Source organism: Streptopelia decaocto (assembly GCF_964273445.1).
Source record: "Streptopelia decaocto genome assembly, chromosome: 1".
Classification (NCBI taxonomy): Eukaryota; Metazoa; Chordata; class Aves; order Columbiformes; family Columbidae; genus Streptopelia; species Streptopelia decaocto.
Genome location: NC_138663.1, coordinates 136,091,335 through 136,102,346, shown reverse-complemented (window position 1 = coordinate 136,102,346; position 11,012 = coordinate 136,091,335).

The following is an 11,012-nucleotide window of genomic DNA, read 5'->3' as shown; positions in this document are numbered from 1 at the left end:
GCCAGGAGGAGACCTCTCTGCCCCACTCCTCAGTCCTGTTGGCCAGCATGGTGGTTTTGGTCTCTCCATCACCCAGCTTGTTCGATCCCCCTGTCATTTCAGCTAGAGAAGCGCTGACACCCTCCAGTTCTTCCCCAGTGTTTTCCATCTCTTCATTGCCAGTGACTTCCTTAGGGCAAGGAAATATCTTCTTTTACCCGTTGGTACAATACTTAGGGAATGATTTGCATGCTTTTATGGGCAGAGCGTGCCCTTGCCTGGAGATGCAGGAAAAGAGGATTGCTTGGGCGTGACGTGCATTAGCTCTTCAGAACATACCTCGGGGAGGCTGTCTGGTGAGTTTGGCAATGCTCTTGGAGAGGCTTGCATGCACATTGTGAGGGTAATAAGCCACTAAGAATGAAGACAAGGCTGGTGGTGCTTGTTACTGGTGTCTTCCTACTCATCGGGGCATAAATAACAGAGAGAAGGCTCCCACTGTTTATGTAGGAACTGGAAGCAAGGCAAAGTTTTCTCATCTGTCCATTGGGATAGACTAGAGATGACTCAGGCTATTTTCCTCACTACCTCTTTGCAATATATATATATATATATATATATATATACACACATATATTTACTTCAGCAAGGTCTTGTTCTTAAAATTTCCAGGTGTAAGTATTCTAGAGGAGCTATCCCAGCAAACCTTCCTTGTGGGAGCACTGCTTTCACTATCATAAGAGAGCCCTGTTATTTAGCTGATTTTGATAAGGGAAACAAAAATTACTGTATACTGGCAAAAAGACTTATAAGTGGATTAAATAGCATTTGCACTAAGGTTTTTGCCATTATGGAAATGCCAACTTCTCTGCCAAAAAAAGAAAAAAAAAAAGCAGGGGAGGGGAAATATGTTCCTGAACAATATTGCTATTCCGGCACAAAAAAAAAGACTTTTACAGGCTTGCCTTAAAATGAATTTTCCCAGGTATTCACTCAACTCATGATTAGCCTCTCCCCACTAAATGCTTTGAATGTAACTAGAGACCAGTCTTGAAACAAGCTGGTGCATCCAGCAGTCCTCCCGAATGCACATATCTAGGAAAAGATCTGAACTCTGACACTGAGCCCTCAAACCAAAATAAAATCTTCAGGCTCTTTAAAACTAGGAAAATTCAAGTTGGGAAATGCTGGGTCTGGTGGTTTTTTGCCTTTACCTGCAACAGAGGAATCTGCTGGATTTAAGGATTAGATCAGAACATCTTGAGGCTTAAGGGTGGATCTCAGTTATGCAGCTCAGGTATATCACTAACCATAATGGGCTTTCTGCATTGTTCCCTGAGGACATGCCCGTGCAGACAATAGCTATGTGCTGGCAAGCCAAAGTCTAAACGTATCTAAACACTATATAGTCATTAAAAAACCACACTGGGGGATAAGGAGCTGGGCTGCTGTACAGCATGTACTTGGCAGACACCTGTGTACTCTACAGAGCAATGTCATTGCAGGAGCACAGCACATTCTCCTGGGATATGCCATTCTTCCAAGCTGCTCTCGGGTCTACAGTCTCCACTGTAATTATCTCTTAGAGTGCTAGATGTTAACACTATGGCCCCAGGGAACGCTGATTTTTCAGTAGCTTCTGGGAAAGAACTAAGAGGGTGACAGGAGAGCACGGGGAGCAAAACAGAGGTAGGCACCTTGCTCTCTGGGGAAGAACCCAAGCTGCACATCAGCAGACTTACCACAATCTCAAGCACTGCTAAAATTGTATTGCAGTCCTGGTACAATTACGTGTTGCATGAAAGTAGAGCTGCACTTGCCCAGAAGCAGGTGGTGCCAGAAAGACACTGAAAACAACCGTTAGTGTCCCAGTGAAGAGCTGGTATCCACCTAAGCAGAGGCTGGGCTTTTAGGTTACCCTGGAACTGGGATTCCAAGCAGAATATGGACAGATCTTAGCTCTGCTATGAACTTTCCAAGAAGCTCAGGGAAGACAAGTTTTGGTACAATTCACTGCCCCTAACTTTAGCTTATTCAAAAGTTTAGGTCTTAACCAGGGCCAAAGTTAATGGAGAAACGTGGGGACTACCAGAGTGACATACCTCACTCTAGGTTGGGTGGCAGATGTTGGCAGAACAAATTGCTCTCTGGAGACGTGCTCTCTAGTGAGTGTGGAAACAACATGAATCTTACCGGTGCCCCTCTGTGCTGTGTTTCTGTCTGCCTCTTGCACAATGCAGATAATGGCACGATGAGGCTTTTAGTGGGACTACACTTGGAGATTCAGTTTGCCAGCTCAGTAAATCCACAAGGGGCTGATGCAGTGCATCAAAGCAGCTATGAGCGAACAAGTGAGCTCTCAGAAGGGCATACCACACACACCTCTTGTTTCCCATGGCAAATGGAGAGCATTGTTCCCACAGCAGGGACAGCCTTGGGCAGCCAGGGGAACTGATGTGTTATAAATCCACATGATCTTCCCCAGTAACAGTGTTTTCCCATATGCATGGTCTGCACTGCTGTCGGCTGCCAGCTCATACTTCAGACTTGTTCTAATGTGATTAAACCCAGGACCACTTTTTCTTAATCTAGGTGTAATCCTTCAGACAGAGCCTATCACAGCCTCTGGCCGACGTGCAACTCTCTTATCTAGTGCAGCCAGAAGTGCTGCCGAAGAATATGAGGGCTGCATGATAGTTCATCTGGTACAATAGGGTGGAGATGGGCAGCCCCCATCAGGACCTGCCACCCTGTTCCTCTCAGCAGCACGGAGGTACCACTGAGGTGCCTTGCTCGTACAGATGAGTGCGTGGGCCAGCCCGAAAGCTATAACTCAGAGGCACATCTGGACAGGTAACTCAGAGCAGCCTTTTGGCCATCTTGAAGCAGGGCTGTAAATCCCCTCAGGCTGCAGAGCCCCAAGGTCAGAGAGGGTGGAGGAAGAAACGGAGTGGCATCCTCCCCAGAGCTTCTCCTCGGTGGCTGGCTCTGCCCTGCCAACAAGGACCGTGTGACTTGCATGCCCAGAGGAGACAACGCAGGTCCTCCCCTGGTTTGAGTGTAAGTCACCACTGCTCTGCATTAACTTTCAGAAAGATGATGAGCTCCCTGTTGCTCTGGTCTGCAGTCAGACCATGACTACACTCAGCATATGGTCACAGAGGGGTGCCAGGCTGATGCTGCTGTGGGTATATCATATGGCCATGCTCACGCAAACCCTTTCTTTGCAATGCATGCTGAAGCTGAAGCTGATTAAAGTACAAGAGCCTCCATGTCTTTACCCAGAGTAAGCAGCATTACAGACACCACTTGCTACAACTTCGCCCTGATTTTCCTGGGTCTAAAGAAATTCTTCCACAGTAAAGGTGAAACTGCAGGTTGTTGCAGGTTCTTTCTGAAACTGTAGGGGAACTACATCTTGTCCTTTCTGTTGCAGTGAGCAGGCACCCCTGGCTTATTTAACAGATGAAGCAAAGATATCTGCATGCATTTGTGTGAAACTGCTGGAAAAAATATCTGGGCTAGCACTTGACCTTGTGGACACCAACAATCCCAAGTAAGGCTGTTGAAGGGGAAGGGATTAGGCTGAGCTCTTGTGACAAAGGACAGAATGGATTTCTGAGTATTTGCTCTTTAAGAGATGCTATACCTCTCCACCATGCAGAGGAACCCACCTCAAGAGCTCAATTACTGCTAGTCAAGGCTGCTTTTTAGGCTCTCTTGTTTGGGTTCTGAACACATGCACACAACATTTTTAAAATTCCATTTTTGTAAAAGCCAGCAACCTTGTCAACTACACCTGTCATCTGAGTTCTCTCTCTCATCAGTTCTCTTCTTGTAGTTCATTTCCTTTTTCCATGGGGTAATATTACAGAGTGTTGATAAGCAACTCTTTTGCACCAGAAGAGTGATCGGTACAAACAGGTAGGTTTTAAAATCCTTGAAGAGAAAGATGTTCTGCAAACAGAAACTTGTTACAGATTTAAAATCATGTTGCAGATAAGGAGGACTCATAAACTTGAAGCAAAAATCTATAGTTGGTCAGCATTTTGCTTGCTCATGCCTATTTGAGTTGATCTGGGCAGTAAACATCCTGGGAATACAATATATTCTTGGGCTATAGCCCATCTGCATAGAACTATTTTGCTGCTGAATGCACATTTCCTACTAAGGCTAACTGCTCATCTCAAGGCTATAATGATACTGATGCACTCACGCCATGAACTGCAACCCACTGTTTTGGCAGTTCTCTTGTTTTATTTCCCCGCCGCAAGAGCTGGAATGAATTGTATTTGTTGGTGAAGCTTTTTTTTGCTGGCTTTCCATCTCAGATGGTGGAGGATTTTATGAAGCTATCTTGTCTGTTTCAAACCCATTTTTTTTTAATCATCCTTTTTCCCAGCAGTTTCATTGTCCTGAAATAGCCCCATATATAAACACCAATCATGCGTGTGTGCTTCATGTTTCCCAGGGTACAAAACTTGCTCTGCAAACACAGTTTAGAACTACTGCGAGCCTGCACCTTCTGGCCACCAGGCTGGCTGGCTGCACCTGGTATAGCTAGCATCCTTGCTCTTTCCTAGACTTCTTGTGCATCCCAGCTAAGGAAACAAGCAATTTTTCTGCCTGTAAATTGCAGAAATCAGGAGTACTTTCAAGCATCAGGGATTTGAACCATAATTTGAACCATAATTTGGCTGTCCCAAATCCAGACTGGGGTGTTCCACATCTCCTTCTTTGTCATTTCTGCAGGACACCAAGGGTGTCTTACTTGAGGCCCTACCTCTGTGGCTCAGGGAGAGAAGAGCATTTTCCTACTATTTCCAGGTGTGGAGAATGCTTTTCCAGCTGTGAAGTGCTTGGCCATTATAAGCTATGGGAACCATACAGGAACTATACTCCATTACAAGCAAATCTGGAGGCTCCTGGTACCTGCGCAGAGGTGGCAAAGCCAGTTCATGGCAATGCTGCCTTGTCCTGGCACTGCTGTTTGTGCAGACCTGATGTGAGAGCAGATCCCCAAATAAAAGGCTCCAAGGAAAAAAAGATGGAGGATGCTCTCTGCCTCTTTGTTTCAAGTGGGATGGGTTCTCCAACCTATTTGACGGAGTTTATCCACAGCACCTCGGCCCACACAGCTGCTAGGAGAGATGCGAAGTGCCAGGAGATTATGGGGTTGAGGCAAAGCTTTTGCCCTGCTAGTAGTGACAGATGTTTTGGGCCATCCAGGCACAGCCCCAGACTCCTGAATCATGAGATTAACCTCCCTCTTTCTTAGTGAGACATCTTTGATTGTACCTGGGGGATATGTCTTTTTTCATTTTGGTTTCCTCCTTCTGTGCTGCTTTTTAGACAATTATATGTCTGCTTTGTAGAACTTGCCTTACCACAATACCTGGTTTTGTAGCTTTTTGCAAAAATCTTCATGGGAGCCGCATTATCTTAAAAGTCAACCTGGACAATGACTGACTCCATTTCAGAGCCCAATACTTTCAACCTTTTCTCTATAAACCTGTGGCTGTGTAGAAGAATTTCCCTGGCTCAGGGAAAAACAAACCAAACCAAAACCAAAACCAAAACAACCAACAGTGCCACTTCCAACAAAAAACTAGCTCTTCCCCAAAGCTGAAGCACTCCCATGCCATTTTGGTAGCTACCAACTGAAAACTGCATCTGGTGGAAGACACAGAGGGAGTCTGGGCCTTGAGAACAGGGTCCTAATCCATAACCTATTACTGTGCGCAGCACTTGCCAAGAGCGCCCACACAGTGAGGTAAGGCTGCACCATGCTCTCTCCTTCCTTCAATAAAAAGTGCCTGCTCTAATGAGAAGCAAGTCCCTGATTCAGCAAAGCACTAAGTGTTTTGATGAACCAGGGCCAGACTGAACATCTTGTGCAGAACTCAGTTGTCTAGCGAACAATATCAAATATTTTATTGATGGATGCAGACTTAAATGAAAATTAAAGATGTGGCTATTTAAGACTGTAGGTGCCCAAACTCATATTGTTCATTTTTTATTTGTATGGGAACAGAAGCAGCCACCTCCTGAAAATCCATTCCTGTCATGCTGAGAAGAATATTCTCAGTCCTCCCTCAGCACACTGTCAACTCGATGGCTTATATAGCTTGCCTAGAAACTCAGAAGCACATTCGGACTATTTCAGACCAAAAGTTTCAGCCATATCCTCTCTTTTCCTACCAGGAACACCCAGCTTTAGTACCTTTATTGGCTGTGTAAGGTTTGGGGAAGCGAGGCATGGTCACCCTGTAGGCCAGATCAGATAGAAGGTATGACTGACATGGTGGAGAACCACTAGACAGGTCATCATCTTTACTTGGCCATCAGTCAACAGGCAGGATGCTGAGTTCCATGCTGACCTCGGTCTCTGAAGCTGCAGCTGTTGAGGGTCCCCATCAGCCTGCTCTCTTCTCTCTCATTACCTCCAGCTGTCCTGCTGAAAAGGGCTCTCCAACTCAGAGAACATTAATCTTGGAAAATAAAGCATTATGGCAGGTGAAGATGAACTCGGTCTATTAAAGCTGGCTCAACCTCATTTGTTGTGCAGAGTTTCACCTGAAATGCTGGACGCAGCAGTGTGTTGCAGCTGAAGGCTGTACCACTGTGCATGCAAGCAGGTGGACAGAGCAGAGGTTGGACTTCGGCACATCCTGACTTCAGGGTGTTTCTCTTTGCAAATGTATTTTTCTAACACACACATTTTTAATGGAGAGTTATCAATACCTTTTTTATGTTTCAAACCATATCTGTAGCATTGTAAAATGTCAAAAGAGCTGCTTTTAATATAGCAACATGTTATTTTCTCTCCTTCTCCAACCTAGAGCAACAATCTTCAATTCCCTTTTACTTACTAATAATACATCCATTTGCCCTCTCAGCTAGGTAAAAAACAGTGGAAATATGGATTAAAAAAAAGAAATCTCTCATTTTTCACTAGCTTGTATACACACTTAGATGCAATTGCCCCGTTGCCACGGAATACAACAGGTGAAAATGCAAGGAAAAAAAAAAGAGTACATACAGACATTTTTGGCTCAACCTTGTGCTCTTTTAAATATATTTCCATACAGCCACTAGCGCTAAAACAATTTGCAGAGAAGGCGTAAGTTACACAGCACTCAGTTTATCTGCTCAGGAATGGCAAAGTGCACACACAGATACACACTGTGGTTCCAGGGAGTCTAGAGATTTCAAAGCTGCTTTATCTCCCAGATAACTCACTGGCAAAGAGGGGCGAATTAAAAACAGCTTCAGTAACTAAAAATGGAACTATAGATTATGATTCTGGCCTTTAGAAAAGAAGTGTCACTCAAGTGTGTGTTACAGTTTTGTCCAGAGCAAGAGTTTAACTTTTTTCCTGAAGAAGTGCAAATCCTTGAATAGTGTATTTCAATGCATTGGCAATGGCTTTGTTTTTTGTGGTCTCACAGCATCCCCCCTCTAAGTAATCTTTGAGGATTTTTGAACCAGCTGTAAAAACCCGTCTCCTAGCAGTCAGACAGGAACCACACTTTCCTGAATCCCACACATTGATCTGATTCACTGCATGACTCTAGTAAGCCTCCACCTCCTCTCTGGTAAAACACAAAAAATCCATAGTTTTTAAGTTCTTGGGGCACTTTGAGCTTACTATTGAGAAAGGCTGAGGAGCCAAAGTTCCCACCTACGGAAGTGCCGAGCGCCCAGGAATTTTGTACAGGCATAGCACTGAGGCACTCGAAATGACGGGAATGCTACGTATTTCTGCCCTTCGCCTCTGCAGCCTGCAACGCCATTGCTCTGAAGAAAGGTAATGCCATTTATGTGTGGTGGTAAAGGCTGGAGCCTTAATTTTCACAGGGCCTTTGAGATGTCTGTTATGTTTTTGCAACAGTATTTGAATGACTGACTTTAAAGCTTCAGAAAAATGCAAAATACTGTCAAAAATGCAAAACGTTTGTATCCCTTAGCTAGGGGGAGGAAAAAAGTGCAGGAAGAAGCTTAGCCAAGCCTGACTGGGTGTAGTGGATCTTGATCTTTGCTCACCCCATAGTTAGATATTGTTCCCCCCCCCCCCATTTAATAGAGTCACAGCCTTATCTCTTAAAGTCATATCATTAAAGGCAGGGGACAAGCCAGGAGGGGGTGTGAGACGTGTAATTACAGCTGGAAGGTCAACAGAAATACAGTTACATACAATCATCGTCTTCTCTGTATCCCTTTTTAGGGGAATTACCCCTCAAAAAGCATGAATCCCTTTTGGCTGCTTTTCTGAACCACAATGATAGAGACCTCATGGCGGAGCATATCTCGCTTTACCTGCGCTGCTGCTGCTTTTGTTGCCTGCTTTATTCTGCCAGAGGTAACCCCAGCCTCTGGCGACTCTTGAGATAAGGTACAAACAAGTGCATGGGAGAAAATAGCTTATTTGGACCCAGCTCCATTCTTTTTTTTTTTTTTTTTTTCTGAATAAGTGGGAGCCCCTGCTGTGAAGGGCGCTGTACTGTCCACAGGCAAACTGCCCAATGTATACATATTAATTGCCACTGAAAAAGCGGCTGTGGTTTTCAAGGTGAAGGCCAAAGCATGGCTCTTGTTGCAACACATGCAAAACACTGGTGAACTCAGGACATGTCATGGAAAAGAAAAATGGGTGGGAGAAGACATTCTTTCCTACTCCGGGGAGTATCCACTGCTGGGATCCTATTTTTCCCAGCATATGCTGCCCTAGGCTGTGGCAGTTGCAAAGGGATGAAGATTTGCTTCTCTGTGTCAAGCTACACACAGTCTGCTACTGGAAACAGGAATATGCCCTAACAGAAGCTGTCATATCTAGCAGCAAGAGCAAAGGGCTTTCAGACCCTTGGACTCTTAACTAGAACCTGCTAAAGCTTTTCTGGATGCCTGCCTTCCTCTTGCTGTGACTCCGTATTCCCATCCCTAAAATTGCCATAAATATACTCCCTGCTGTAAAACAATCTCAGTTTCTCGAAGTAAAAAACACTGCAGAAGGGCTGTGTGATGTCCACAGCAGCTGGCTGTGGACATCACATAACGTCCCGCAATATAATGTTACCTACCCCTGGAATTCGACTGCTGTTCTGCAGCCCACAACCTCACAAAAACAGTGAGGAGTCCGAAGGGAAAATGATGTATTGCTGCAAATCTGCAAAATTCACGATTTCTCCTGGAATGGGGACATGCAAGCCAAAGAACAGGAATTTTCAGGTATTAAAACCTGATTTGGATCTGACCCACTGGCAGGCATGAAGTTCCCTGTATGTTATCTCTGCGTCTCTCAGTTGTCCTGCCAAGGTATCAAAAAGGGTTTGTAATTGCTTGTAGATACTGAAAACAGAGCTCTCCTGATTTTTCTTAAGCTAATCTCTCTGATACCTATTATGGGAGAACACAAGTACCCTACCCTCCCTGCCTGTTTTGAGATAATAAAATTTCCTTTGACCCATATGGATTTTCTCTCTGTTTTAAATCAGTGCCAGTAACAGAACTGAGACGCATTTTTCTTCTGAAAGAGACACTAGGTCTGAGTTTAAAGCACCACAGCTGCACACTACAGTTTCATGTCATGAAGAAATGGCAAGGTGTCCACTGTCCCAAGGCAAAAGATGGATCACATTGACAGTGTGCCAGATCAGCTACACTGATAGGTGGCACTTCAAGGGGAAATATGGCTCAGAAGTTGTCGGAAGATCTCTGTGTCCTATTGATAGTGCTTCACTGACACTTGGAACAAACCTAGGTTTGGTGCTGTGGATTGCTCTTAAGGAGTGAAATGCTGTTAAGGAGTCAACATGAAATGAATAGATGACTTCAGGCTCTGAAATTTCTACCCAGCTCCTAATGCCTACCCCCTTCTCCCTGCCCACTGGCAAAAGCCAGGCCTTTCATGGGAAGTCTTAAAAGAAAACCTCAAAGATGAGTAATGAGAGCTAAATGAGAGTGCTGCCTCAGGGTCAAGACAGTACAGCTTGGAAGGGAGACAGCTGCCCAGGTGCTGTGAATTTTCCAGGTAAACCGAAAGCTTCAGCCTCCAAGTCTGTCAATACAGTGCCAGATCAAATAAAGACCATCAAAGGCATAAAATGGAGCTTATACAGAAGACTTTAAAAGTGTCTCTGAAACGCTGACCTGCCATCTAAAATTGCATCTGATGGCTTTTACTTTAAAGTTCATTACATTCAGACCCAGTAGCACTTCAAGCCATTTTTAAGTCCAGCTGGAATCCCAAAGATGAAACATCCTGAATGTCCACAGGAGACAGATACATCCAAAGGTCTAAAAGCAGGTCTAGGGCACAGTGACAGGGCCATGGTCCACCAATGGTGTGGTGCCTTCACCCCCTTTTAAAAGACTGTGATGGTGGTTGTGGTATCCCTTCCCCTTACACAGGTCTGTGACAGTTTGATGAGCAAGCTCTTGTGCAGGATGTTTAAGGCCTGAATTCAGTTCTCTTCTCCAGCTGAGGGGAGTTTCAATCCCTGCTTATCAGGGGGTTCTTGCTCTTCTGGAGCAAGAACGTTCCTAGCACCCCTACTGCTAATTTTTAGGGCCCTCAGCAAGAGAAACGTGGTGGGGAAGAGGCTACAGAAACACTTCCTTATTTCCAAGCTCATACAGGTTCCAGGAGGTTCTTCTAAGGTGTCAAGTGGTAAAAGAGCAGGAGTTGATTTTCTTTGCCAGAGCATCTAGACAGAAATGAAAAGCAAAGTGATCAAACACAGAGTCACAACTTCTGCGTTTGACTTTCCCAGACTTTGATGTGTAAGGGAAGGACAATGGTCCCGACAACAAGACTCCCTGAGCAGCAGAGGGCACAGAAAGATCGCCCGTATGTTTTCATTGTGTCCTTGACCACCAAGTGCTGGGACTGCCATGCTTCCAGGCAGTTTCTGGCAAGTACATCCACATCTATCTCCCGGAGCACATAGTGAGCTTTAGACACGGAAGGTCTGAAGCATCGTGGGCACCATGCCACCCCCATCTGCCCCTCACAGCTCACCGATGCGGCCCAC